The sequence below is a fragment of the Anser cygnoides genome, chromosome 2 (genome assembly GCF_040182565.1).
Source record: "Anser cygnoides isolate HZ-2024a breed goose chromosome 2, Taihu_goose_T2T_genome, whole genome shotgun sequence".
In the NCBI taxonomy this organism is placed as follows: Eukaryota; Metazoa; Chordata; class Aves; order Anseriformes; family Anatidae; genus Anser; species Anser cygnoides.
The window spans coordinates 32,328,558-32,352,990 of record NC_089874.1 but is presented as its reverse complement, the minus strand read 5'-3'; the positions used below and the strand labels follow the sequence as shown (position 1 = coordinate 32,352,990).

Below are 24,433 nucleotides of genomic sequence, written 5' to 3'. Positions count from 1 at the left end.
GGAAAGCATTTTCAGGGGAAGTGGAAAATATGTATTAATGCAGTAATAAAAATCTGATCCTTCTGAAGTCTATAGCAATGATGCAATGTGCTACTCATTTAATTTTGTAACAAATATTTATTGGCATAGTTCCAGTTTGGGACAATAAAGAAGACACTTTTCTGGTGTCTACTGCCTCTCTCAAGGTTTCATGCTTTTTTTCTCCTTACTTTGACAAAAATAAAGGATCTTCACATGCAGACCAAAAAGCCAACATGCCAAGACTCAGGAAGAAGAACATTGGCTTTGCTCTTTTTCTAGTCTCGTGACTAACTGCGGCTGGGAAAAGTAACATGCTGATAACTCACCAAAAATGCTTGTTCATGATACACTCCATATAGCAAGAGAATTAAGAGGGTCAGAAACAAAATTATAGGCTTTTCTCCCATGGTACAGTAACTTTTCCAGGTCAGGAATATCTGCTACTACTATGAGTGAGAAAGACACCTCTTCCTCAGGAAGGAGGGACTTCAGTGACCTATGTTTAGGCATGGAAGTCATAACTAACTGTGGGCACTTGCCAAAGAAAATGCATTACAAACTACAGTGGCTGTTCTGATGAAAAATATGCACTATTACTGTTTCCCTGCCACAGCCAAACCTCAGTTAGAGAGAGAGGCATTGAAAGCTGAAACTCTGCTCTTTCAAAATGAGATGTCAGTCCCATAATAAACACAACATAGAATTGTAGATCTTATTTCACTGATGGAAATGTTATTTCCACTATTAATGTTTAGGATATAAGAGTAAGAAAAAAACCCTTTCATTTTGATTCTATTATAATATATGCTTTTGAAATAATTTGGATGTTGTCGTTATCTCTGGACAGCTCCCTCTGTCAAGGAACCGCACTGTTCAGAACGCATTTCACATCTTATCTTACATCAAGCTGTAGGCCTTGAATACATCCCCTCTGTATTCTGAAGGGAGAAAAGTAACACATTTTTTTCAGGTAGATCTTTACAAAGATTCCCATCATGTTCTCCATCCTCAAACATTTTGTATGCAAGGTGCTTCTCATCCTCACCCCAACAGTTGTGTTTAATGGGCATTAACAGATGCACAGCTGCCTGCATCCTACTGCAGATTTCCAGAGTGCAAGGCTTGGACCCTAGCAATATACACTGATACAAACTAATCAGCACACAAGGCTTGTTACTTTTAATCACTTTGATGGAAAAAGCATTAGACATGTCCATTCACCTCCTGGTAAAAGAAAAATCAGAAAAAGCTATCTTTCAACAGCACAGACCGTCTCCTTCCTTTCCTTGTCTCCTCCCTACCACTTACCAGGACAAGAGCCTACTTCTGGTGCATATACAAAAGCAGAAGGAGCTATGATAGCAATTTCATGCAGCAGTTATGCACTGTCCAATGAGCGTTTGCACTGGTCTGCATCTTTCACATTGTCATTTTTCTTCACTGTTTTCACACAGTCAGAGTGCGCAGGTATCAGCAATGAAATCAAAAAGCTGCGTCTATACACACTTTTAGGTGCATTTCACAAAATAGCAAGAATAATAATTGTTTTAAGGGCTTGGCTTGCAAAATAAGAATATGCAATTCCAGAGACCACATTGCTGGGAGTGGACAGTTTCCCCTGCCTTGGAAATCCAGTCCACATGCTACATCAGAACTGATCTGCAATCTCTATCTATTATTATTATTATCTACTATTGATTGTACAAGGAAAAAAAATACTATGTAGCATTTAAGAGAGAAGCAATTAAGATATAAAAAATAACCAGCAAACAGATCTTGGTATTTCACAGATTAAAGTATACCACCTTTATTTTTGGTCTGACTTGAAATTAATGAGCACCATACCTTATTCATGTCTAGACAAGGTTTCACGGAGACTATTTGAGACCACTGTTAAAAATGTTGGGAGCAGAAGAAAAGAACAGAAAAACAACTCTTCTAGTATTTTTTTTAAGAAGTCTGATCGTGCCCATAAGCAGAATCCTCCAGCTATGGAAGAAAACAGAACAGTAGAGTTTGCTGGCAGGCAACAGAGACCTTGCGAGCTAGCTGCGTGCCCCCTCCAAATCACTCGCATCTCATAGCGAAGTTCCTCCGGGTGGGACCCAGAGGAAGCAATGTTGCCTGCTGCCTGCCCCCAACTCCCAGAATACCTAGGCCTCATGCTTGTTAGATGCATCGGTATTTCGGTGCCCAGCTGATATCATGACAGGGGCTGGCCACCTCACTTCCACCTCCTCTGCAGTCAGGTGAAAGAACCATGTCTGTGTAGGTAGGCTGAGAAATAGAGGCATGCACGGATAAGTGACTCAAAGGAAACCAACCTTCAGCACACGTGTCTGAGAGACATCTATCTTCCATCTAGAGAAACACGTTGAGAGCCACCAAAAAGAGAATTTATTCTCCTTCTGGTTTGCACACAGTTCTGGGATAATCTGGTCCAGGAAAAGCAGCATTTAGGTTTTTGCTTCCCAGGTTAAGCTAGATGCTGTGTGGACCCATTCCCCTGCCTGTGCTTTCAGGCCGCTCCCTTCCTCCATCCCTCTAAATACAGTAAGCACTGAACAAGTCACATTTACAACAATACAGCTACTTTCTGTTCAGAGGCTTTTACCATAAAAAACTCCTTCCATACACTGAATGAGTTAAATTTTACTCTCAGTTGTATTTTGAAAGTGCCTTGTGGTTTGGGCGAACTATCTGAAACACTACATTTCTTTGCCTATCACTACATCAAGTCAATACCTAACTAACTTGGGGAGTGGAAAAGGGACTCAAGACTTGGAAAAAAAAGAAAGCTACATACAGGTTTTCTTAGTAACTTTACTAAAGTTAGTTTAGTTAGTTACTTTAACTAAAGGTTACAGTGAATAGCAGCCTTTAGTCGCCAGTAACACATTGCCCTCACATCACTTTCAAGCATTCAGCAGCTATTTGTTTTTCAAAAAAACAAACAAAAAATACCCTTCTAATGCCTTTTCACGTTTTCTATGTGAAAGCTCTCTTGAGATTATGACACAATGGAACGCTGGCTATATCTAAGTTCACATTTAGTCTCCTCTTCCGTTCACCCACCATAAAAGCATTGCAGATTTTTGATCTCCAATCCTCTTCATTTATCCCTTATCTCCTAGTCTCATCATTTACATGATAACACTCTGCAGTCACAGCCCTCTACCAACATCCAATTGTTCTTAAAAAGTCACTTAGAAGATCCTCATTTTTATTTAAGCAACTGAATGTCAGCCCTAATCTTCTCCTTACACTATTTATAAATACTTAACCTCAATTTTCAGCAGCAAGAGCAGAACCAGGCTGACATGACTTACATTCCTCTCAATTTGGTGATGAAAATTAAACACAAACCCCAAGTACTTTTGAAAATACTACCAAAAACATTTTATAGCTGGTCAGATAGGACAGGTCTTAAAGGTCAGAACTTTTAAGGACTGTAAGCTCTGATGACCAAGGCTCCCTGCTTTTCACTACCTGAAGGAGTCTTCCACTCAAGCTTAAGAATGACTCACAAGAAGCTGATTTAAATCTCATATTGACTTAGTTTTTGGTATTTTACACATTGACTTCCTGGTAGCGATCATTATATATTAGACACAGGACTGAGATATTTCAATGTTAATTATTATTACCATAATTATTAATATTTCAATGTTAATTATTATTTTTTATTTACAGTACTTTTGTCTCATGAATTTAAAGAAGAGTTTGCTAACACTTTTATTACTGTCTTGCCCTTAAGAATTCATGTCTGGCCCTTTATATGAAAATTATATACATCTTTTAGTTGAGTTAAAGTAGTTTTAATTGGAAACAGTAATAAAGATTCTTCTCTTTCTTTATAACTTGCCTACATTCGTACATTGTTTTCCACCTTAGAGGCAAAGCTTAAAGTTAACAAATTGACACAGCTCACTTACTGGAATTATTGATCCTGAACAACAGAGGTAGTTTTTATAATCATACATTTGAAGACTGCAGTATGCCATCAGGAATATTCAGTGAAGTATCTGCACAACTATGACTAAAGAATAGCTTATAGACATCTTTGAGGTCCTTTTGCTGGCCACAACAGGTGCTCCAGAAGTCAGAGCTATCAGAAAGGCTCCAAGAGCTGGCACCTCGGTGACTGTTACCAACAATTCCAAGGCCTTTTTCAACACCACTTCTTCCAGCGATCAAATTCACTCTGCCCAGGGCTGCCATATCATTCACTTGAACACTGGATTTCCCATACAGGTTGCTTTGATTGTGGCAGAACAGTAGACAGTCTAACATCGTATCAGAAGCACAAACAATGCAGCACCTCCAAACAAAATAAAGCGTACTCTGGTTCTCTTGTTCAGACACACTGAATCCATTTTTCAAACATTTCTGGTTAATTGCATTATTTACAAGCTCTCATCATTTGGAGCAAAGTGAGTTAACCTCTCCCTATTTTTATACTCCGTGTTCCTGTCTCTCACATCTTCCCTACTATGCACACTGCTTGATGTGTTGACTTACTATAGTCCTTTAAAGGAGTTTGCCTAATATTAATTCAAACTTGACTGATTTTTGGAAAGGGTCAATGTACTCATTACAGGTTGTTCTATTCACAATTCTGTGGTCTTTATCTGCCCCTTGGGACTCGTTACCTGCATTTATGCAACTGTGAACACATTTACAATGTGCATTCTTTATAAGACTTAAAGCCCTGATCAAACAAGGACAAACTTTGTTCCAAGTCATCCAAATAACAATCAATGAAACTAAATATGAACATGACGTTAGGCGTATACCTAACTCTCCTCCTCTTCCCCCCAAAGAGTACAGCATAATCCCAGAACAGAAAAAAAAAGCTTTTATTCAATTACAGAACAATATTTGAGCCCCGTTTTGCCCTTAACTGCCTCTAAGAAAGAAAAGAAATGCAATTGCTGGCATAACTGTGTTATATAATAAAAGGAACAGCAAGTTTATTACCTGAAAGGGACTGGCTAACTATACCAACAAAGGAATTGATTTATTCTCTAAAGGGATAACATACTTAAATGCAATTACATCTTGCTGGTGCTTAGAACAATAGTAAAAAACAGAGAAAATTTATTCAACCTCCTTACATCTGAAAAAAGAAAAGGAGGGGCAACTGTTCACAGAATAGTACCATAATCAAGTTGAGTTGAAAATATCACAAATAACAAAGCATCTTTACAGTACTACTTCTACAGCACACTGAAGCCTAGTATCTGTCATACACACTTTGAAAAGTGTCAGTTCTTGGTTTCGCTTGAAGTACTTGAGCGTATAATGTTCTGCGGGACCAACTTCTAAATTATGAAATCTGAATTTGAAAGGAACAAACTTCAAAGTAAAAGACCAGATTTAACAAACACATGTATTTCTGAAAACATCAAATCACAGCATGGATTTACACATGAAGTTTGGTCGCAGACTACAATTTGTTCACTGCATTTTATATTCCACTTGCAGTATGTGAAACCTTCCCTTTATCTTAGTTAGCATTTACATTAAGTGTGAAAATAAACAAAAAATAAATTGGACAGACAAGAAATCAAGTTCTATAACAATGCAATGAGGACCCACCATCAGTGGTATACAATCCTGATGAGTTGTTTTTTAAAATTGATACAAATATTGGATGATACCAGACCATCCTTAGCAAGAGTTATTTTCTCCACAGAGAATGTCTACAAACTAAAGATCATAGAAAAAATAAAAAGAATTTAATTCAGAGCAATTTACCTTATAAAAACAAAATAATATTGTATGTATGTACAAATATATCATATTCAATAATATTTCATGTATGTATAGTAACAATGTATTGAGGTCTTTTCACAAAATTGTTGCACCAGATGCTTTAATAAATAGCTGCTTCAAATTTTCATTTAGCAAATGTGCATTTGCTGAAACCTGTTGTAGATATATTTCACTACTTTAATATACTTTCAACTGCATTAATTTTGTTTTAGAAATATATGAAATTTTAAAAAGAAGGAAATTCAGCTTAAAGCCCTGCAAAATAAAGCAAATGGAAAAAGCTGAAATATTTAAAATTGCAGGTATTTAAATATTTTTACAAAAAATGTTGCGTTAATGAGTTCTAAGACAAAAATTTTTCAAAACTCATAGAAGCACTTGGGAGATAAAAGTAAAATCTCTATAAGAATTTAAGCCACAAACACTGATTCACCAGAGGCTATGACTGGGACATAGAGACAAAACACAGTATGAACTGCTCCAGGGAGAAGTGACCCCAGGATGAATGCTTTTACCATCCATTCAGGAAATGGAGAAGGAAAAACTATGTGGGAGAAAGAGAAGAATTTACAAAACAGGTAGCTTGAAAGATGAATTTGAAAGACAAAGTTGTATTTTTTGAAAAAGCATTAATCCAGAAAAAGTAAAAGCTCACTTGGAAGAAAGGAGTAAAGAGCCATTCATTTTTTCATTTGGTTGCTTGCTTACTAGGATTTTTCATAGCAACTGTAGATGAGTATGTGAAACCAGTTAATACAAACCATTGATTACAGGTGCTTTTTTAAAGACTAATAAATAATTTAGAAGTCTAAACCTGACTCAAGCTTGAGTTCTCACATACCGATCAATTTAGAAAACTGAATCAAGGTGTTTTTTCACATTATAGCCTGTCTTCATGTCTACATTTCAGCATGTATCTAATCTAAACCGGATCTGACAGAAGAATCCATCAATGCCACAGAAGAAACGACGAATTGTTACAGTCCCTCTAAACAGAGAAAATAAGTGATCTGTTCAAGAGATAGCACTATACAATAAAAGGTTTGCTGCCACGTTGCCAAGCCATCATATCTTACCTTCCCCTTAGCAAGCCTCTACTAAATGTTATGTATGAAAATCTGAAGCAGCCACTTCATTTCTAAAGGAAATACCTTGGCTCAAGTCAGGAAGATACAGAATTAATAGCAATAACGAAATCTGGGAACCACGTTTGGAAGCTACCGGTAAAATTTCATGTTCATACACCAGGATCATGAACAATGTCAGGCAATCCAGAAGAAGGGACCATTCTAAATTGCAATTTTAAAAAGTTCATCTTTAATAGCCAGAAATTTTGACCACCTCGTGTGTTTCACACCACATCTGCTCGTTCCATGAAGCCCTATATGAAACGTTCGGAGGCTGCCAGCAGTGTGCCCTACAGCATCATCAGGTATCTTCATAATCTCCAGACATAATCTCCTCTTGCCCAAGGGCATTCTCCCGGACCCACACCAGAGGCCCAGCCTACAAACAAGCTCTAGGTCCTCAGGCCTCTCAGACAAGTCCCCTGGATCTCACTGACTTCCCATGAGGTACTGAGGAAGAACTAGATTAAGTTTGTGTCTCTAGCTCCTAATTTTGTCAGCTGGGCAGAAAGCAAGTTCAGGGATAAAGCTCAATCGGTTCTGCCTAAAGCTCAGGGGCTGTTTTAGGTATTTGCCAGACAAGCTGCCCAAGAAGCTATGCCATGGAAGCTGAGACCCTAAGAAGTCAGAGCTGGTCCTTCCCTGCCACCACCTTCCCGAGTCCCACTGTGAGGCCTGGAGGGCAGCTCTAGAAAGGCCAGTTCTCCCAGCACTCTGCTGGAACTGCCTGTCTGCAGCTCAGCAGGCACCAAACTGCTTCAGAAATGCAAAACAGTAAAACTTCTTATACAGCAAGGCCTCCAGGCTTGATTTCAGACCAAACACAGCTGTCACACTTGAGGCACTGCTATGTCAGCTCCCTCCTGCCTGGGTCTGGCTGGGACAGATCATCAAACGAAGCAGCTTTGCCATAAATAGAGAGAGTAACTACTGGGAGTTTCAAGTGTCCACTCCAGTCTGAAGGAGGGAGACTTGAATCAAGAGTGTCTGGGCCCACTTAGCATTCGACTCAGTCTAGAAAGGCGTGAAACAAAGATGCGGCCTTACAGCACTGCTTCAAACCTGCTGTTCCTCTCCCGTCTCCAGTTTTCTATCCAGGATGTATTTTACAGTCTGCAAAGTCGAAGATCACAACTGGCCCTGGACACCTGTCTCCCCTGTGTCCGAAATACACCAGCCGTCATTTAAACCTACTCTCATGGCCACGAGAAAGGAAAGGATCAGAATCACGTGGGAAGTTACAGACCTGGAGAACAGAGACACAGGGAGCAGCTAGTAAAGCAAAACTGCTTTTGAATGTGTTACACGAGTGGGACGTGGTCAAATCTGGGTAACGTGCTTCCCTGCCTCATGGATCACTGGGCAATATTGCCAGCACCTTGCATGCCTGACAATGCTTGGGTATCTTGAGGAGCCTACAGAGCTGCAGTAGCTTATAATGCAGGCCTGAGCATCCAGAGGACAAAGCTGTATATACAGGGAAATTAGTCCTATAATCAAGTGCAACTTCATCACAACTAAATTCAGACTCAGAGTTTTGGAGTGGCATCAAACTTTTCTCTGGGCAAGAAGATGAATCCCAGCCTTCGTGAGCAGTCACAGATGAAACTCTACGTGCTTAGACACAGTCACAACATCCCGCTTATCTAAATAGTATTTGTGCCTACTGCACAAAGTAATTAGAGGGTTATTGAAATTTGAATAAAATTATAAAGAAACAAACATTCTTTTTGCCTGAATCACACAGAAAATGTCCTCCTCCACTCCTGCAACAGCAGATTCAGATTAACTGCATTTAACTGTATTGTAGAGAGGAAAGTAGAGCTTAGCACTTTTTCTTAGAGGTGAGGCCACAGTTTCTTCACACCTAAAAAAGTATTGGAAGTGTCCTTCAGCTTCTTTACTTCAGTTATGTAGCTGACTTCAAATTGTCTCCAGTGCTTATGCATTCAAAACCGTAATTGCCTTCTGGGTTAATATGAGAAAAGGGAAAATACGTCCCATTCTATAACAAAATGGCAGATTTCACAGCCTTACACAGAATGGAGGGCTCTTCTGTTGATCCCTTTTTTGTTTCATGGATTATGCATTGAATATTAAATAAATTCTATTATATTATTAAATTGAGTTTATTTTCATTGGGACATGAATGATGACTCTTTCCAATTAAAAGCTCAGGACCAAAACGGAGTGGGCCTTCAGAAATTCCAGGAACAATCAGGCTTTGCTATTATTTGATGCCATTGCCTATCCAGGTATAAGGTACTCAACTCTGTACATCTTATATATTTCCAGCATATGATGTGAATATGGTTATTTTACCAATGACAAAAATGCAGTGACTTTTTTTCCTTTGAGACCCAATTCAATGTTTAGCTGATTTGCTACATATTTATGAAAGGTTCTTTTTCCACCTGCAGTACGTAAGGTGTTGGTATGACTCTTGATATGACTCTTGACCAAGCGAGAAATTAAAGAAAAAAAAAAATGAAACTCGGGAACTGACCCAAAATACTGTGCAGTGAAGAACAGTTCTGTAGAGACCTCTTCTTGCAGTTTCTAGAGTGAGGTTGGAGGCAGAATGAAGATGAAGAATTCTTTGATTGCATATTCACTTCCTATTCCTCCTAGGTGATACCTCCCTGGCAGTAATGTTGGTTGGCTCCGAGTATTTTCTAGTCATCACCAACCACTGTGATCTAGATTAATCTAGTCGCTTGTTACAGCCTTTATATCCAATTCCAAAGCCTCTGTTTTCTTCCAGGAAACATTCACTTCTATTCAAATAGTTAAGATTTTACTGTTTTTATTCTTACATACAAATCTTAGAACAAAACTTGTTTTCTCCCTTTACTACAGAACTGCAGTAAAATCAGTAAAACTTCTATTAATTTTGGGATGCATTGCAAAAGAAAAAAAAATCAATCAATGTTAAGTGAAATGACAGCTTTCCAATTTATTACCATCAGGAAATGGGAACCACAGCACTAAACAAAGTTGCAGTTACTAAAACAAAGAGCTTCCTCATCTGTTCCAGAGGATAAAAATAAAATATTTTTCATTCTCTAAAACTTCCCTTTATTTTTTCTAGCATCATTACTCTTAGTTTGTAAGCAATAAATTTTGCAAAGCTGGATGCAGAATGAAACATATCTGGTTTCAAGTACAATTTGTTATGTAGCATTAATGCTTACTGCCTTAAATTTTATCTATGTTTATAATTCTAGTGATGGTACAGCCAACGCTACGCTATCCAACTCCAACAGTAAACCTACAGAATTCAGATGTAGATCATACTTCACAACAGAAACATTATGATTAGTACTTTTCATAACAAAAGGTGAAGCTTCTGTACTCCTATATTATATAATAAAGTTTTGTAATACATAATAAAACAGGTGAAAAACCTATAGTTACACACTGATTATTCACATTAATCAATTAACCACGGCTTTATTATTAGTTTCTGACAAAAGCTCTCTGATGAAAAAGGGAAATTTTATTTAAACAGTGCTTATTTTCCAGAAACATAAATTTTACAGGAAAATTTCCAGCAAATTTACATTATGCATCAGATTTTTACAATTACCCAAAGTATGAGAATCCAATTACTGTTAGAATTCTGAGGTCTGGATGACTACAAGGAGTTAGATTGAATTTAGTATAATTAGACTGAATCTCTAGCTAACACATTTTCAACCTGATACAAGTCAAATTCTGACTTTTATTTACCTTGATGTGTGTCAGTAATATCAACTCCATTAATACCAGTATAGTTAATTATTCCTTTGCTCACCTGAAACAACAATATTAGTGGAAAAAGTCTGCAGACATGAGAATAATTGCTTGCATAAGAAAATCTGTTTTCAGAATGAAAAGTCAGTGCCTTTGCTTTGATTTGTATGGGCATAGCGCATCGTTCAGATCACTTCCTGATGTAAAACTTTAACAAAAGGAAAAAAAGGCAAGTATGAACAAAATAAATTAAATAGATTAGACTTCAGTTCTGGCCTTGGCAATCTGTATATACAGTTCCCCTACACTTTAGGATATGACTATACTCCATAAATGACAAATTTTGGTCCTTTTATTATCTTGATTTTAACACATCTAGAGCAGGAAGCTATGTAGTGTTCTCTTTCACAAAGAAGAACAATATAAAATCACAGTATACATACGACAGCAACAGGGACCCAAAGTGAAATACTTTAGCTTACAAATCACATAGCTAACCAATTTCATGCAAGAAAATCATCCTCCATCAGAGTAAGCAAGGAGAATTTAAAGTATTTTTTAATCTAGCTTCCTTCTCTTTTGATTATATTTCTGTAGCCTTAAAATATGAAAAATAAGCCTTACCATTTTCTCTCCTGAAGTATTTACACTGAAAACACTACAAAGGATACTTTTTTTTCTTAATATGACAATAAATTGATTACATTGCTTCATTATTTATACATAAATGTATTTTGATCTTTCTGACGTTTCTATGCACAAATCTTAAGTTATGGTCCAAACGTCACCTGAAAAAGGAAGAGGCTCAGTTGTGTCTCCTGTCCCCTCTCCAAGCACAGACAGCGATACAAACATTCCACAACAACGAAAGGAGCGATGAGAAATGATGTGTGCAGATTTCACAGGGAAAAAAAATCCCAGCAACTCTCTCCAGAAGTACAGAGGCCGTTCTGAGAATACGTAAGTGGAGAGGATCCATTGCAAATGACAAGGGTCAGAAATGAAACCCGATTTTTCACTACAAAGTCAATCAGTGCTTTCACGTTTCTCATACACAATGTAAACAGACTGCATAAAAAATGCAGTGAATTCTGGAAGCAGTTGTTTTGCTACTTTACGTCCTGGAAAAAAAAGGATTTAATTTGTCAGGTGCCCAAGAAAGTCTCCCATGTATACCACCAGCACACCCCATTTGCATGTAATCCGAACACACTGGAGCAGCTACAAGCTTGTGTTTAGGCAACAATAAGGAAAAGTAGTGATGGAACAGACAGAATCATGCACACGTTGATGTAGAGAAAATGGTCTTAAGAGTGCATACAAAAATCCTTCACCATTATTTGAAGGTAGTAATTGACAAAAGATAGGAAAGACCAATCATCATGAATTATTTTTATACGTTTTTGTAGCTCACGGGATCACAGAATGGCTGAGGTTGGAAGGGACCTCTGAAGACCATCTAGTACAACCCCCAAGCCCACTGCTTTGGTGGTCTGTCTAAATTAAATCGTTTCAACATTAAATCATTTAGCTAATGACTATATCAGCACTAATTGTCTCTTAACTGCTACTAGTTTCAATCCCAGCTTTTGTGCTCCCTGCCATTTCTGCTGGCGGTTGGGAAAGAGACGACCACACTACAGCCTTCCACAGCACATCTTAAGTCAGTCTGAACCACAAACAGAGCTTTCAGCAAGCATTCTGTGTTATCTTACCTATTTCTCCCCATACAAACATCTCTAGGAAAGATGAAAATTTCACGTGCAAAAGTGACATCCTGACCTCATTATAGTCAATGGCAAAACTCCTCATCCTTGCCCTTTACAATCAAAGTCCTAAGGCTGCTGTGTCCTGCTTAGCAAATCGTTTAGAAGATACCCCTTCCTACCACCCTCTTTTGTAATGTGCATTTACCTAGTGATGTGAATCAGTATCAATGACATAGATTAGCATATGGGGAAAAAAAAGACTGGTTTATCAGCTCTAAGAAGTGCTAAAAGAAATCTCATCACAGTAAAAGGCTGGTACTGCTCCAGGGAGCACCTCACTGACATGCAGTAAAAACCTAGACTTACACACCAATTCACCACATTAACCCTGCAGCTTTTTCAGTAGTTTCCGATGAAAGCTTCTTGACCAAAAAAGCAAATACTGACCTCATTTTCTAACCAAAGGGAAGCTCTGCAGTCTCATTCCAAATGATTAAAAGGTAGCAAAACAGCATTTTTGTACCAGGCCTCTAACTTCTTTCTTTCATGGAAAAAAAAAACACACGTATAGCCAGACAGAGTGGGAGACAAGGCATATATGATAGCACACAATAAATACAGACTCTATGTTCTTCCAAGCGACTTTGTGTAAGAAACCTGGATTTACTGAGAGCAGTTGAATATTCCCTTTGATGTTTACGTCACTCACAGATCTTATTAAGAAACTACTATGTCTGAAGTAGGAGAACTAACACCTCTAAAGGGTTTTACTCAGCTTTTCTTCATCGCATTACGTTCAACAGTGCTCTGTATTATGTGAAAATCATCCACCTTTCAGCAACGAACAAGCACATGCGAGAGGAACAGACTGTCATGCTGCTACTGCAGGCTGTATCCATTTACAAATGAAAATACCTTCCTCTGCCTTGGACCTTTGTTTGGACTCCTCTGACTGTCAGCTCTGCGGCCCAAAGGTTCAGGGTCCCAACTCGACATCTTCACTCTGTTCCTGTTGATGAGATTGAACTCCAGGTGCCCTCGGCTCCCTACCTACTCAGATTTTTATGCTAAGAAAAAACAGATACACAAAGGCCAAATCTAGCTGGCAACCTTCAGCTAGACCCCTGGTGAGGATGATGGAGGTCGGCTGAACAGACCTAAACCGCATTAGAGGACTTTCTAAAATGGAACTACCATTCCTCACAAAGGTCCTGTAAAGATTATTTTTGTGATATTCAGATACTTGCTGCAAAGAGTAAGGAATTATTTTATTATCTCAAATAGGTTGCTGAATTATTTAATGCTCGTGTTTTTGCTGTTTAGAATTTGCACTGATGGTATATTCTGTCTTAAAACAACTTAGGGGGGACTTGGGAAGATTACACCAGCTGCACTTTGAAAAAGCAAGAAATTCTTTCCTGCCCATTCTATTATTTTCTGCTGAATATGATAAAACTCACTATTCTAATACCAGCTCCTACTCCTTAAGAGACCAAAACCGTAGATTCCATGTGTCCGAACACTGGGAAGCAAGCTGCAGCTCCTGGCGTGGACACTTGTCTTCCCCTGATCACGAATGCAGCAGCTTTCCTATCTTGTCTTCAGTTATGTTTGCAACCATCAATACGTGTAAAAACTAAACAACTTAAACATACATGCAGTTTTAGCTGCTGAATATTACTTCATCTCATCTTGCTGAACTTCCCATTTATAATACATTTTCATGAGATTATATACAGTACGTATTTATGTCCTAAATAAAACAGCTTGGGTTATTAAAGCTTATTGATTATACTGTCTATCAAAAGAGGAAACATGAAAGGTTATAGTTGTACCTGTACCTATTGTATATTGTCAGCAGTATGTACCCTCTATTTTTAAGCTATGAACAACTAAATAGCTATAAATCAGGCAAAATGCCAGTAAGTTGTACACTTTAAACAAAAAATATAGTTACTATGTGCATGCTGCTTAATTGCCATTTGGAATTTAGTGTTTCAAAGTTTTGCCTTGGAAAACTTACTTTCATGCCAGCAGTTCACCCACCTCTTGTTAAAGCAAGGTTTCAGCTCAATATTTAGGCACGCTAGAGACTTAATGATAAAGGTCAAAAACTCAAGTAATTAGAGTTTTGTATAATTGAAACCCTGGATATAGGCTGTTGGTGTCATTTTCTTCATACGTGGCTATAAAAGAAATATTTTAATACATGCAAGGTATGTTAGAGTAAAATTCCAATGTCACATTACTAAAATAACATGATTCAGGAACTTTTCTGATAAGAACTGTCAAATAAACTGTGTTTCTACTATGTAAGGTGTAATAATTTCTTCAAAGCATGTAATAGCTTGTATTAATTGTATAGTCTTAAGACAGCGGAGTTCTGCTCAGTGCCTTATTTGTACATTTTCAAGACCTTGTGCTATTTAGCAATTGGTACATTTATCACCATGGAGTTTTAGGAGTCCCCTTTACTCGAGCACTACACCTCATCTGGAACACTGCCCCCAGTTTTGGTGCTCCCAGTAAAAGACAGATGCTTGAGTCCAGCAGAAGCCACCACAACAGTCAGGGGCTGGAGAAGCTACCCTGTGAGAAGATGCTGAGGGAACTGGGTTTCTTCAGCCTGGGGAAGAGATGGTTTTGGGAGGACCTACGAGCAGCCTGCCAGTGCCTGTGAGGTTACCGAGAACATGGAGCCACGCTCTTCACAGGCGCTCATGACAGAAGAACATGAGACAACAATCATAAGTCTTCAGAATATTTGCAGGTTAGGGACACTGATCCAGAACTGGTATTGCTATGCCTTCTAACCCCTGCTGTTTTTCTTCTATGAATTTTTCTAAATAGCTTTTGAACTCATGTTAACTGCATAGATTTCCTCACGATCTTTTCAATTTCCCATGAAACTATAAAAATTTCCTCCTGATCTGTTCAAATTCCCTACTGCCTGTACCCACACATAATGCTGTTAGCACTGATTGGAGCAGTCTTTTGATCATGGCCTCATCATAGCAACCTACCTGGCTGTTAAGCTTTGCATATATTACTGTGTAACACTTACCAGACACTCAGGTGACTTTCTCCTAACGTAAACTAAAAGCTGGAAAACAAGGTGCAAGAAAGCGATGGTGAAAAGGGGTTGGTCTTACACCAGCAGGAATCACTTCCAGGGGAAAGCTGACAACAGTAGCGTCAGGGTCTGCAGGTGCAAGGCCATGAGAACAGCAGTGTAAGAGCAGCACAAAAAGAATGGGGAAAACTATTGCCGCAGCAGCTTCTGTGAAAACTTACAGAGCTCCAAGTGACAGGCAGAGTGCAGAGCTGCAAATGGAAGACCCTTATCAAACGGTTAAGGCACCTCAGACACTGTGCAGCACACCACCTACTTCATGAATAAGTTACAGCTCAAGTTTTCTCATACCTTGGATGCTCACAAGACTCTGACTTACTCTTCAGGATTGCCAGTTTCTCTGATGGATCTGCGCCGCCTTTTCAAGACACTCTAGATAAGGCTTTCCAGGTTAAAACAGCACAGAAACAAAAGCTGGACTCATGCAGCATGACTACAGAGGCTCATGATTGCTCAGCCTGAGCTAGACAGGGGACTCAATTCTGAGCAAAGCCCCCAAGTCATCCATTCTAGAGGAAGAGCGCTCCATATCTTGAACAGAAACAGACTTAAAACAAAGACCAAGTGCTTCAGAGAAGAAATCAACGGTGACATACAGAATCCAGCATCTTCTACTCAAAGACTGAAGAACTGGGGGCACACAGAAAAAGTACTATAAGCAGTCATCTTTGTATAGGCACTTCTGAGTTACCTTTGCTGAAGACTCTTTCATTTCCTTGAACAAAAATAGTTTACAGCTATGCAATAACTGTGAAACCGAACTATTTTTATAGTTATTACACATTACAAAGAAACTTCAACAATGCATCATGATTTGCAGGAGATAAACATTAATATTTATATTGCAAAACACCACCACAAAGAAATTACTGGAAAATAAGAATAAATATTTGCTTCCTCCTATCCGCCCAGTTCATAAACTACATAACACATTGAATTAATGCCACAGACAAGTAAATTTCTGAGCTTGAAGGCTGTATAACAAAACTTTTCAGTCTCTTTTCCTCATAAAGAGATTTCTGAGTCGCACAATTTCATCTTGCCAATCTTGACTGTGTAAGAATGCGTGAACAGTAAAACCGAGCTCGTCAAGCCACAGATCTGTTCAGCCCCATGCCTTGCCCCCAGATGCCCAACAGCAGATGAGTGAGGAAGCAGTGGTACCTCCCTGGAATACACTGAAGTCTTTGCAATATTTGCAGGTTAGGGACATTCTGATCCAGAACCGTTACTGCTATGCTTTCTAACCCCTGCTATGTTTTTCTTCTATGATTTTTTCTAAATAGTTTCTGAACTCACGTTGACATTTTGCATTGACAAACTTCTCCGGCAAAAAGTTATGTAACTATGTTATATAAAAATGGAAAAGTTTGGATATGTGCTCCCAGGGAAGTTAGATCATACCTTAGAGTGCAAAGGATTTTAAGACAGACTCAAGGTATTAAAACAGTATTTTTGTACAGAAGTTAAGCACTACCTCATTTCAATTTTTAAGTTGTTTGAAGAGGAAGATACAGAGTAACACGTATTTACTTCATAATATTATAAATGTTGCTATAATAAAGTCAACACTAGAACAGTCCTAGCTAGCATGGGCCAAAGTTCACAATATAATGCATTCATTCCAGGTAAGTTACCTCAATCAGGAGACAAATTTTTCCCATCATATATGATTATACTAATCCACAAACTCAAAACCAAATGGAATAAATTAAAGGTGATTTCATCAATAGATGTTAGCTCTAAAAATGCCTTACTTACATATCAATTCCAGTAAACAGTCCAACCTTAAGTGATTCAGTAATGCAACCTTCTCCGAGAAAATGCTTACTCCTTCAGAAATCATTACTGAAACTTCAAAGCATGACAATATATTTTATCATGGAATAGCCCAATGTTCTGTCTCTAAGTGTGAGTTATCTTTTTTATTTTTAATATAACTCACTGAATGTAATATGCGCCTTCCTACTTAAATGCAGCAACAGACAGAACATTTTCTTGTACAGACTTGGAGAGACTGGAAAACTCTGATACATACCGATTCTTTTAACTTGAATTTCTATTGAAATTCACGTACACCGTATGCATATAGGGAATAGCATACAATTCTCGGTAAATCCAGCCCAAACCTCTTCTCTAAAAGGGAAAAAACCCTCACTCCTGAGAAACAGTAAGCTCACTCAGCTTCATGATTCAGCCATGACTGTAAACCAGACGTACTTTGTATTGCAGCCTGCATACGCATATCCAAGATAGCTTTAAATTAGCTAGTTTGAATGTTGAGGAATATAAAACAATGGTAGTCTGCTAGGCTGTCTGGTCCATACGTGCTTAACTTACCATTTTGGAGATCACTCGGCTACATCCCAACTTTTTTGTCATTTCTCATCAGTTGTAATAGTTCACATACAACAAGACTTGCTTATTTTCAAAACTATGTCTCTCCTACTAAGCTTTAGGCAAATATGAAGAAACTACATTTAGTCACTCTCAATATTCATGGTAATTCATACCAGGATTCATATCATTTTCATGATGGAAAAATCTGAATTTGATCTATATTTTCAGTGTCCGAATTACATTTTAACAGCAACTTCCATGGGAATATCTAGGGTAGTGAGACAAACAACTGAAAATTACTTTCTGCTTTAAATATCTTCTAGAAAGTAGATAGGTTTTATAACATAATCTCTTTTTAATGTCAGATTTTTTCATAATAGAAAATATACCATTCTATTATAGTATTATTATTTTCTTGTTTTGTTTGTTTGTTTTTTCAAAGAGGAATGGCTGCACAAAATTAAGCATGTATTGGGACTTTCGTAGTCGGGACACTATTTCACTTTTGTATTTGAACTGCTCTCAACACAGGAAGAGAGCGCCAAGCAGAAGACACACAACAGCTTACAAACTACTACTCCAGTTTCAGCATGCAGACTGTTCTTCATTTGTGGAAAAAAAAGGTTAATGGAAAACCAAACACCACTGGTTTGAAAAGTGGCATTTTTATGTCAGGTTGAAAATATTTGTGTGTATTAAACACAGACTTTGATACCAAAATGAAAAGCAACCTGACACTGAGAGCTGTGTTTTGGGTAGGCTTAACTAACTATGGTGCTGCATTTGCATGAACTTGGTCACCATGAAGTATAATGGCATGGTTTCCTCTTTTAGGAATTCCCAGCTGACAATGCCAATTTCATACAAAGCAGAGCTATTGCAATATTTATATGAAGAAGCTGGCACCAGCACTAGGTAAATATGACTGACTAGCTTTCCTCTGGGGCCATGACATGTTTTTTTCCTAACATTTTGGGTCAGATCTCTGCCAGCATAATGAAAAAGAGGTGTCAAAATAGTGCATAATTGTATCATTGACTGTGGAAAGCTATATATAGTTGAGACTTATATACGTTATACATATAATGATGCAACTGGAGTAGTATGAGGGGATGGAACTGCCTTCCCAGGGCGCTCTGGTCCTATGACAGAGAACAAGCCCGCACTTCTCTCTGAACAAAGTGGGCGTTCTGGGTACAAAACAAACGTGGGCTGAGGCCACTGATCCAGGAATGCACTGGACACAAGAGAAGAATTTAGAAGCGATAAATAAAAAAATAACTTCAAGTATCGAAAGATCTAGGGAAGCTGTTGGGGAACGGTGGGGGGGAAGAGGGAGATGAGGGAGGGGAGACGGCAGAGGGAATCAGGAGAGGGCGTCTGAAAAACCTTAATGTTGAAATACCTTCCTTTTTTGTTCATGGAGTTCTCGGCAAAGCGCACAGGCCTTTGTACGCCTGCAAATTATACCCTGAATAACTGTCACAAAACTATTCTTCTGTCACAGAGACGAAATGTCACAGAACTACAGCTGACAATGTGGAAAGACAAATATGCTTTAAATTCCCTGTTTTCTATGCCCGTGCTTATTCCGCGCTGTTTATGACAAAGATTCTCAACAGCTTTGGGGTTAGAAAAGCACATTCATGCATTTTCACGTGTCAAAAGGTCTCCACGATTCGCCTCAGCACTTCACGCTCCGCGTCAGGCTCGTCTTAAATACTTCTTCCCTATTTCACCCCCGTGCAGCTTAAGGATGTTCTTAGACCTCTTCAGAGCACTTCGAACTGCAAACTGCAGCGGGCTCGGGGTGAGTCTCTCAAAGGCGAACACGTTCTGTGTGGTACAAGTAGCGTATTTCTATTTCCCTACAGTGCCGATAAGCACAAGCGATTAACTAACGCTGTGTTCCGCCGCTGACTAAACCCAGCTGACTAAACCTCAGGCGAGCCACAGACCCCCCGACCGCCCCCCGACCACCCACCCCCGGCAGCTCCGGGGGGCACCGAGGGGCTGAGGGGAGCCGGGGCCGCCCCGCTCCCCGCCCGGCTCCGGCCCCTCACGGCCGGGGCTGCCCGAGGAGACCGGCCCCGGCCCCGGCCGCGGCCCCGCCGGGGGAAGGCAGCCCGGGCACGGGGAGCCTCGCAACTTCCCCAAAGCTGCCCGAAGCGCCGCGGGCAAAGCCGGGGGGCGCCGGCCGGGGGATCCCGGTGCCACTCACCTTCCCGCGCCGCCTCCTTCCTTATCTCTTCGCTCGCGGGCTGCAACTTCCAGTGCTTCCCCCTGCTGCCATCTTCCAGCGGGGAAGGGGCGGCGAGGAAAAGTTGGCGGTGGCGGTGGGGTCAGGGGGACATCGCCGCGCCGTGCCGGGGCGGGCAGGCAGGCAGGCAGGCAGGCAGGCAGGCGGGGCGGCGGCAGCTGGCGAGGGGCTGCGCGCTGCGATGGCAGCCCGTGGCGACACGGGGAGGATCGGCTAAAAATAGCCGCCCGGCAGCCGGAGGGGGGAGCCCGCCGGGATGCGCCGCGATCCCCAGCGCCGCCGCTGGGGGGGCCGGCGGGCCGGGCTGGGCTAACGCCGCGGGGAGCCGGCGGTGGGGGCAGCGCCTCGGCTCCGCGGGTACCGGGAGGCGCCCGGGCACCACGCCGGGGGAGGCGCGCTGTGGGGCGGCTGCACGGGGCGGGCGGGGTCCGGCCCCGCTGCGGCGGAGGAGGAGGAGGCGGCCGGGCTCCTCCTGGGCCCTGCTCCCCCCCGCACCCCGGGGCTTCTGTGTCCTCCCCCTGAGGCAGTGACCGGTTCTGGAGGGGTCTCTCGGCGTCTCAGGCCTCTCGGCAGCCTGCCCTTCCTGTCCGAAACTGCACCTGTGCCTCGCCCTGCGGTCTCGACCCTCCTGTCAGGCACGGCAGAGGTGTGCAGGGAAGGGTGATGAGGCGTGGTGGCGTGGCTCTGGGCTGGCATCGTCCGCGGGCTCCACCGCGACATTTGCCATGTGGAGAAAGTTGGCACGTGTGGGCCTGGCGTGGTGGGTTTCGGCCCCTCGGGCGGTCAGAAACTGACAGTATTGCACATTTCTGCAGTGCCGCTCGGCTGTGTTCTGTTTGACCTCTTGCTTTTAGGTCTTTTTACCGGTCTTGGTGTTTCTTGATGTCTTCTACTCATGATGAGGATCCTCATCTTTCTGAGCCCACATTAGATCTCTTTGGTAATGACTGACAGCCTCCAGAATTCCCTTTTTCTAATACCATTTCATATGGCATTTGAAGCGCTTTAGTCTATTGTGTATTACCTGCATTTATTTGTAATCTACATTTATGGATGGATGTATCTTTGCGAGAGATAGGAGCGTCTCCGTTTATTTGTCCCCTTCCAGGAAAAAATTAGCTTCAACACAGTTTAGTTCTTGGAAACCTAAGCTAACCAAAAATTTGTTAGCTATCTTCTGTCTAGAGGCTTTGGAATTTGTATTTGTATTTATGTATTTCCACTTGCTACTATAGAAATTTCACAGTGTTTTACATAATGTTTTCAATTTTTTAAGACTGACTACATATTCTTTCCAATATAGCGCAATGTTAGGTACGATGTCAGATGTTAGGTTTTCTGAAACAAATGCTTTAAACTGTTGTTTCCAAAAGTGGTGAAGAACTAGCTAAGACTAAAAGGTAAAGCTGGTGGCTAAAGAAGGGGATTTGGAATTTGGGCCTGAATGTCATCAATTGCTCAGGGGACACAACAGGTGAAAACTCCAATGTGGACCGCAATGTCTTTTGTGACCCTCAAAATAAGTCTCAGTTCTCAAAATTAGAAATAAATCTGCGACTGTGTGTGTTTCAGCTTGGAGAAGAATCTCATTATTTTGCTTTGATTTGCATTTTAGCTTGGGGATCAGTTTTAAAGTTATTGCTAGATATGGAGTCATGGAGCACCACATGACAGGTCTGGGTCCAAACTGGCTGATGAAATCACACCACACTGTCTCTCTGACAAATGGATGCTCTTCAACCTGATACATACGTTTGTTTCATTATGTACTCTTGTCCTCTCTCTACTCAAAGGAAGCATAGGCATTATAATTATATTCTAGAGGAGTAGTCACTATTTTAATGCTTCATTGGAAACTCAGGAACATGAACTCAGGCTGGAAATGACAGGCTTATCTGAGACAACTTCAAGTTTTGGTGACTGATGTGCTTGCCCTACTCAGTTCCACTCAGTACTAAGTAATATAATAAAGTGTTGCATGGTAATATTCAGGCAGCCTTTATTTTGCTTTTGCTAGATCCAGTATTCCTATGCCATTCCTCCATTATCAACTCTTAATCCTACTGGCCAAAGATGATTTATGGGTTTGACTGATTTGCTGGAGTGGATATGTGTAACTGTTTTTTTGTATGTAGAGTTCCCCATTTTATCACTGTCTTTCTGAGTTATTGCAAACATTTACTGGAAGTCAAGGGGGTGAGAAAAGGATGTGGCAAGCCTGCATTATAATTTGTAAGTTTAATTTATAAAACCCAAGGTGAGGTACTGAATTCCTTAAAACATTTTCATCCCTAAAATGAGACTTACATCATTCTTGTAGCTTCATCCCTGCTGGATTGTGAACTGGTGTCTGCCGACCATTAGAGCCTTGATGACCATCACGTACACCTTAATTTACAGTAACTGGGATTTGGGATAGAAAAAGCTTGTATATTTTTCACACAGAAGATGAGTAAGGTCATTTTTGGGAGGGCCACAAAGGTTTTGGAAACCACACAGAAACAGAAAATTGTCTTCCTCATGGTTCTTCATGAGATCAGAATATTTTTATATGAGACAGTGAAAGAAAATCCATAATAAAAACGTCATGCTTCATTTTACATTCAATTTTATGTTCTATCCAACTACTTCCTCACCTGAAAAGTTTGAAAGGCCTATGAGGAGAAAAAACATAAACATTTTTTTCAGTCAATTAGAAACATTGAAAATATTGAAAACAACGGAAAAGCTAATGTATACAAAATTCTGTAACATTCAGTAAACCATTTCTTACAATGATTTTTTAGTGTTGTTAGTACTATGGAAAAAATAGCTTTCTGAAGTTCCATGACTTCACTGGAAACTACCTTAGGTATTAAAAAGCCACTGAGGTACAACACTCATGAAGCAGTACTTAAAACCAGGAGAGAGATAAGAAGCTAGTCTGACTCATTTATCTGATGTTGTATGCCAGCTCTTTGCTGAAATAATTAGTCCTTTTTCATGTATTTCTTTTACTCAACTGTCAGACAGCAGATCACTTTCGTTATCTCTGGCAGTCAACAATTTTCAGTTGTTTTTCCCCTGGTGCAGTCTTGCAACACACCTATGTTGCTAGTCTCATCCAGAGCAGACTGTCAAGACGTACTTTAGAGAGATGACTTAAATTCATCTTCAAGTTCAAAGAAGCAACCACCTGCTTTCTGAGTAAGAAGAGTAAGTACCTCAGACTTAGCTGATGTTCAGGCTTTAAGTTCCTTTCCAGTTTTAAATGGAACTCATGGCTCTCTGCTTTTTGTCTTCAGAGTCCTGAGAAGTTCAAGTCATACTGCTCTCCTCTGTAGAAATCAATACCAGCTGCCTCTCATCTGGCCTGTTTTCAGCTGTGTCAGTCAGATGCTTCGGGTCCCCTTTTTTTTTTTTTTCCAAAGGGATTTTGGTTCCTAAAAAAAAGGAAATCAACTGATGCCTCACATTTCGTAAAGAACATCCGTGCACTATGTGCCTAAATTATGTGGTCCCTTCTAACCATCATCGTGCAATTCTCTGTATAATGCTTACAAGAGTATCTACTTTTGCAATTATTTGTATTTTACTAGAAAAGTTTACATTAATTTTCTAAAATGTCAAGATTTTCTTTCTTCTCTAATAAAAATATTGGAATTTTGCTGGGGTCTAACTTATTTGTGGTATCTGTTAGTCTGTCTGAGAATTAGTTAAATGTCTTGTTTTGGGTAAGACTGCTTGCCTTTTAGTAAGTATCTTGCTCAGTGGCTCATAAAGATGAAAATCTTAGGTGTTTCAGATTGGATATACTTGTCGATTTCGTTTGCAGAAACTGTTTGCTTTTTTCCCGAAAAAAGAACATTGGTTTGGCTGATCAGACACTTTTACGCAGTTTGTAAATAACCACTCAACTGCTACAGAAGCAGGCAATGTAAAGAAATCAACGCAGACACCAACATTCTAAATATAATAGAGATAATTGTCCTATTATTAAAAATAATAGTTTTATATATACTTAGATATCTTTAAAAATATATTTCTTGCGCACTGGAGATAATTTAATGTGTGATTAGCTCTTTCAGTGCCTGGGCTTTCAGGAATGTATACACATACCTACATTCGATAGGACTATTCAGGTGGTTAAAATTAAACATGTTATTACCCTTTTTTTAGTGCCAGTGGTTAGCCAGTATTTGGAAATTTGTGGGTTGTTTCTTAGAAACACGATAGAGTCATGTATTTTTTGATCCAAACCTATTTGTATGCAGAGAATATAAACAAATCTTGTCTCCTTGGATGTATTAAGTATGAAATGAATGACAGGACCCAGCTACTTGCTCAGAAT

At 39.9% G+C, this 24,433-nt stretch overlaps 1 protein-coding gene across 2 annotated transcripts in view; it reads right to left on the bottom strand.

Moving 5' to 3' along the window:
* HDAC9 (histone deacetylase 9) overlaps positions 1–20,312 on the bottom strand; it is a 480,254-nt gene extending 459,942 nt beyond the window's left edge. Inside the window, exon 1 of one of the 2 annotated variants that reach the window (XM_048068356.2) lies at positions 20,065–20,312. The gene's annotated coding sequence lies outside the window, so the exon portion shown is untranslated. The remainder of the gene's footprint in view (positions 1–20,064) is intronic. The other variant, XM_048068353.2, reaches the window with a different exon arrangement.
* Positions 20,313–24,433: the final 4,121 nt, after the last annotated feature.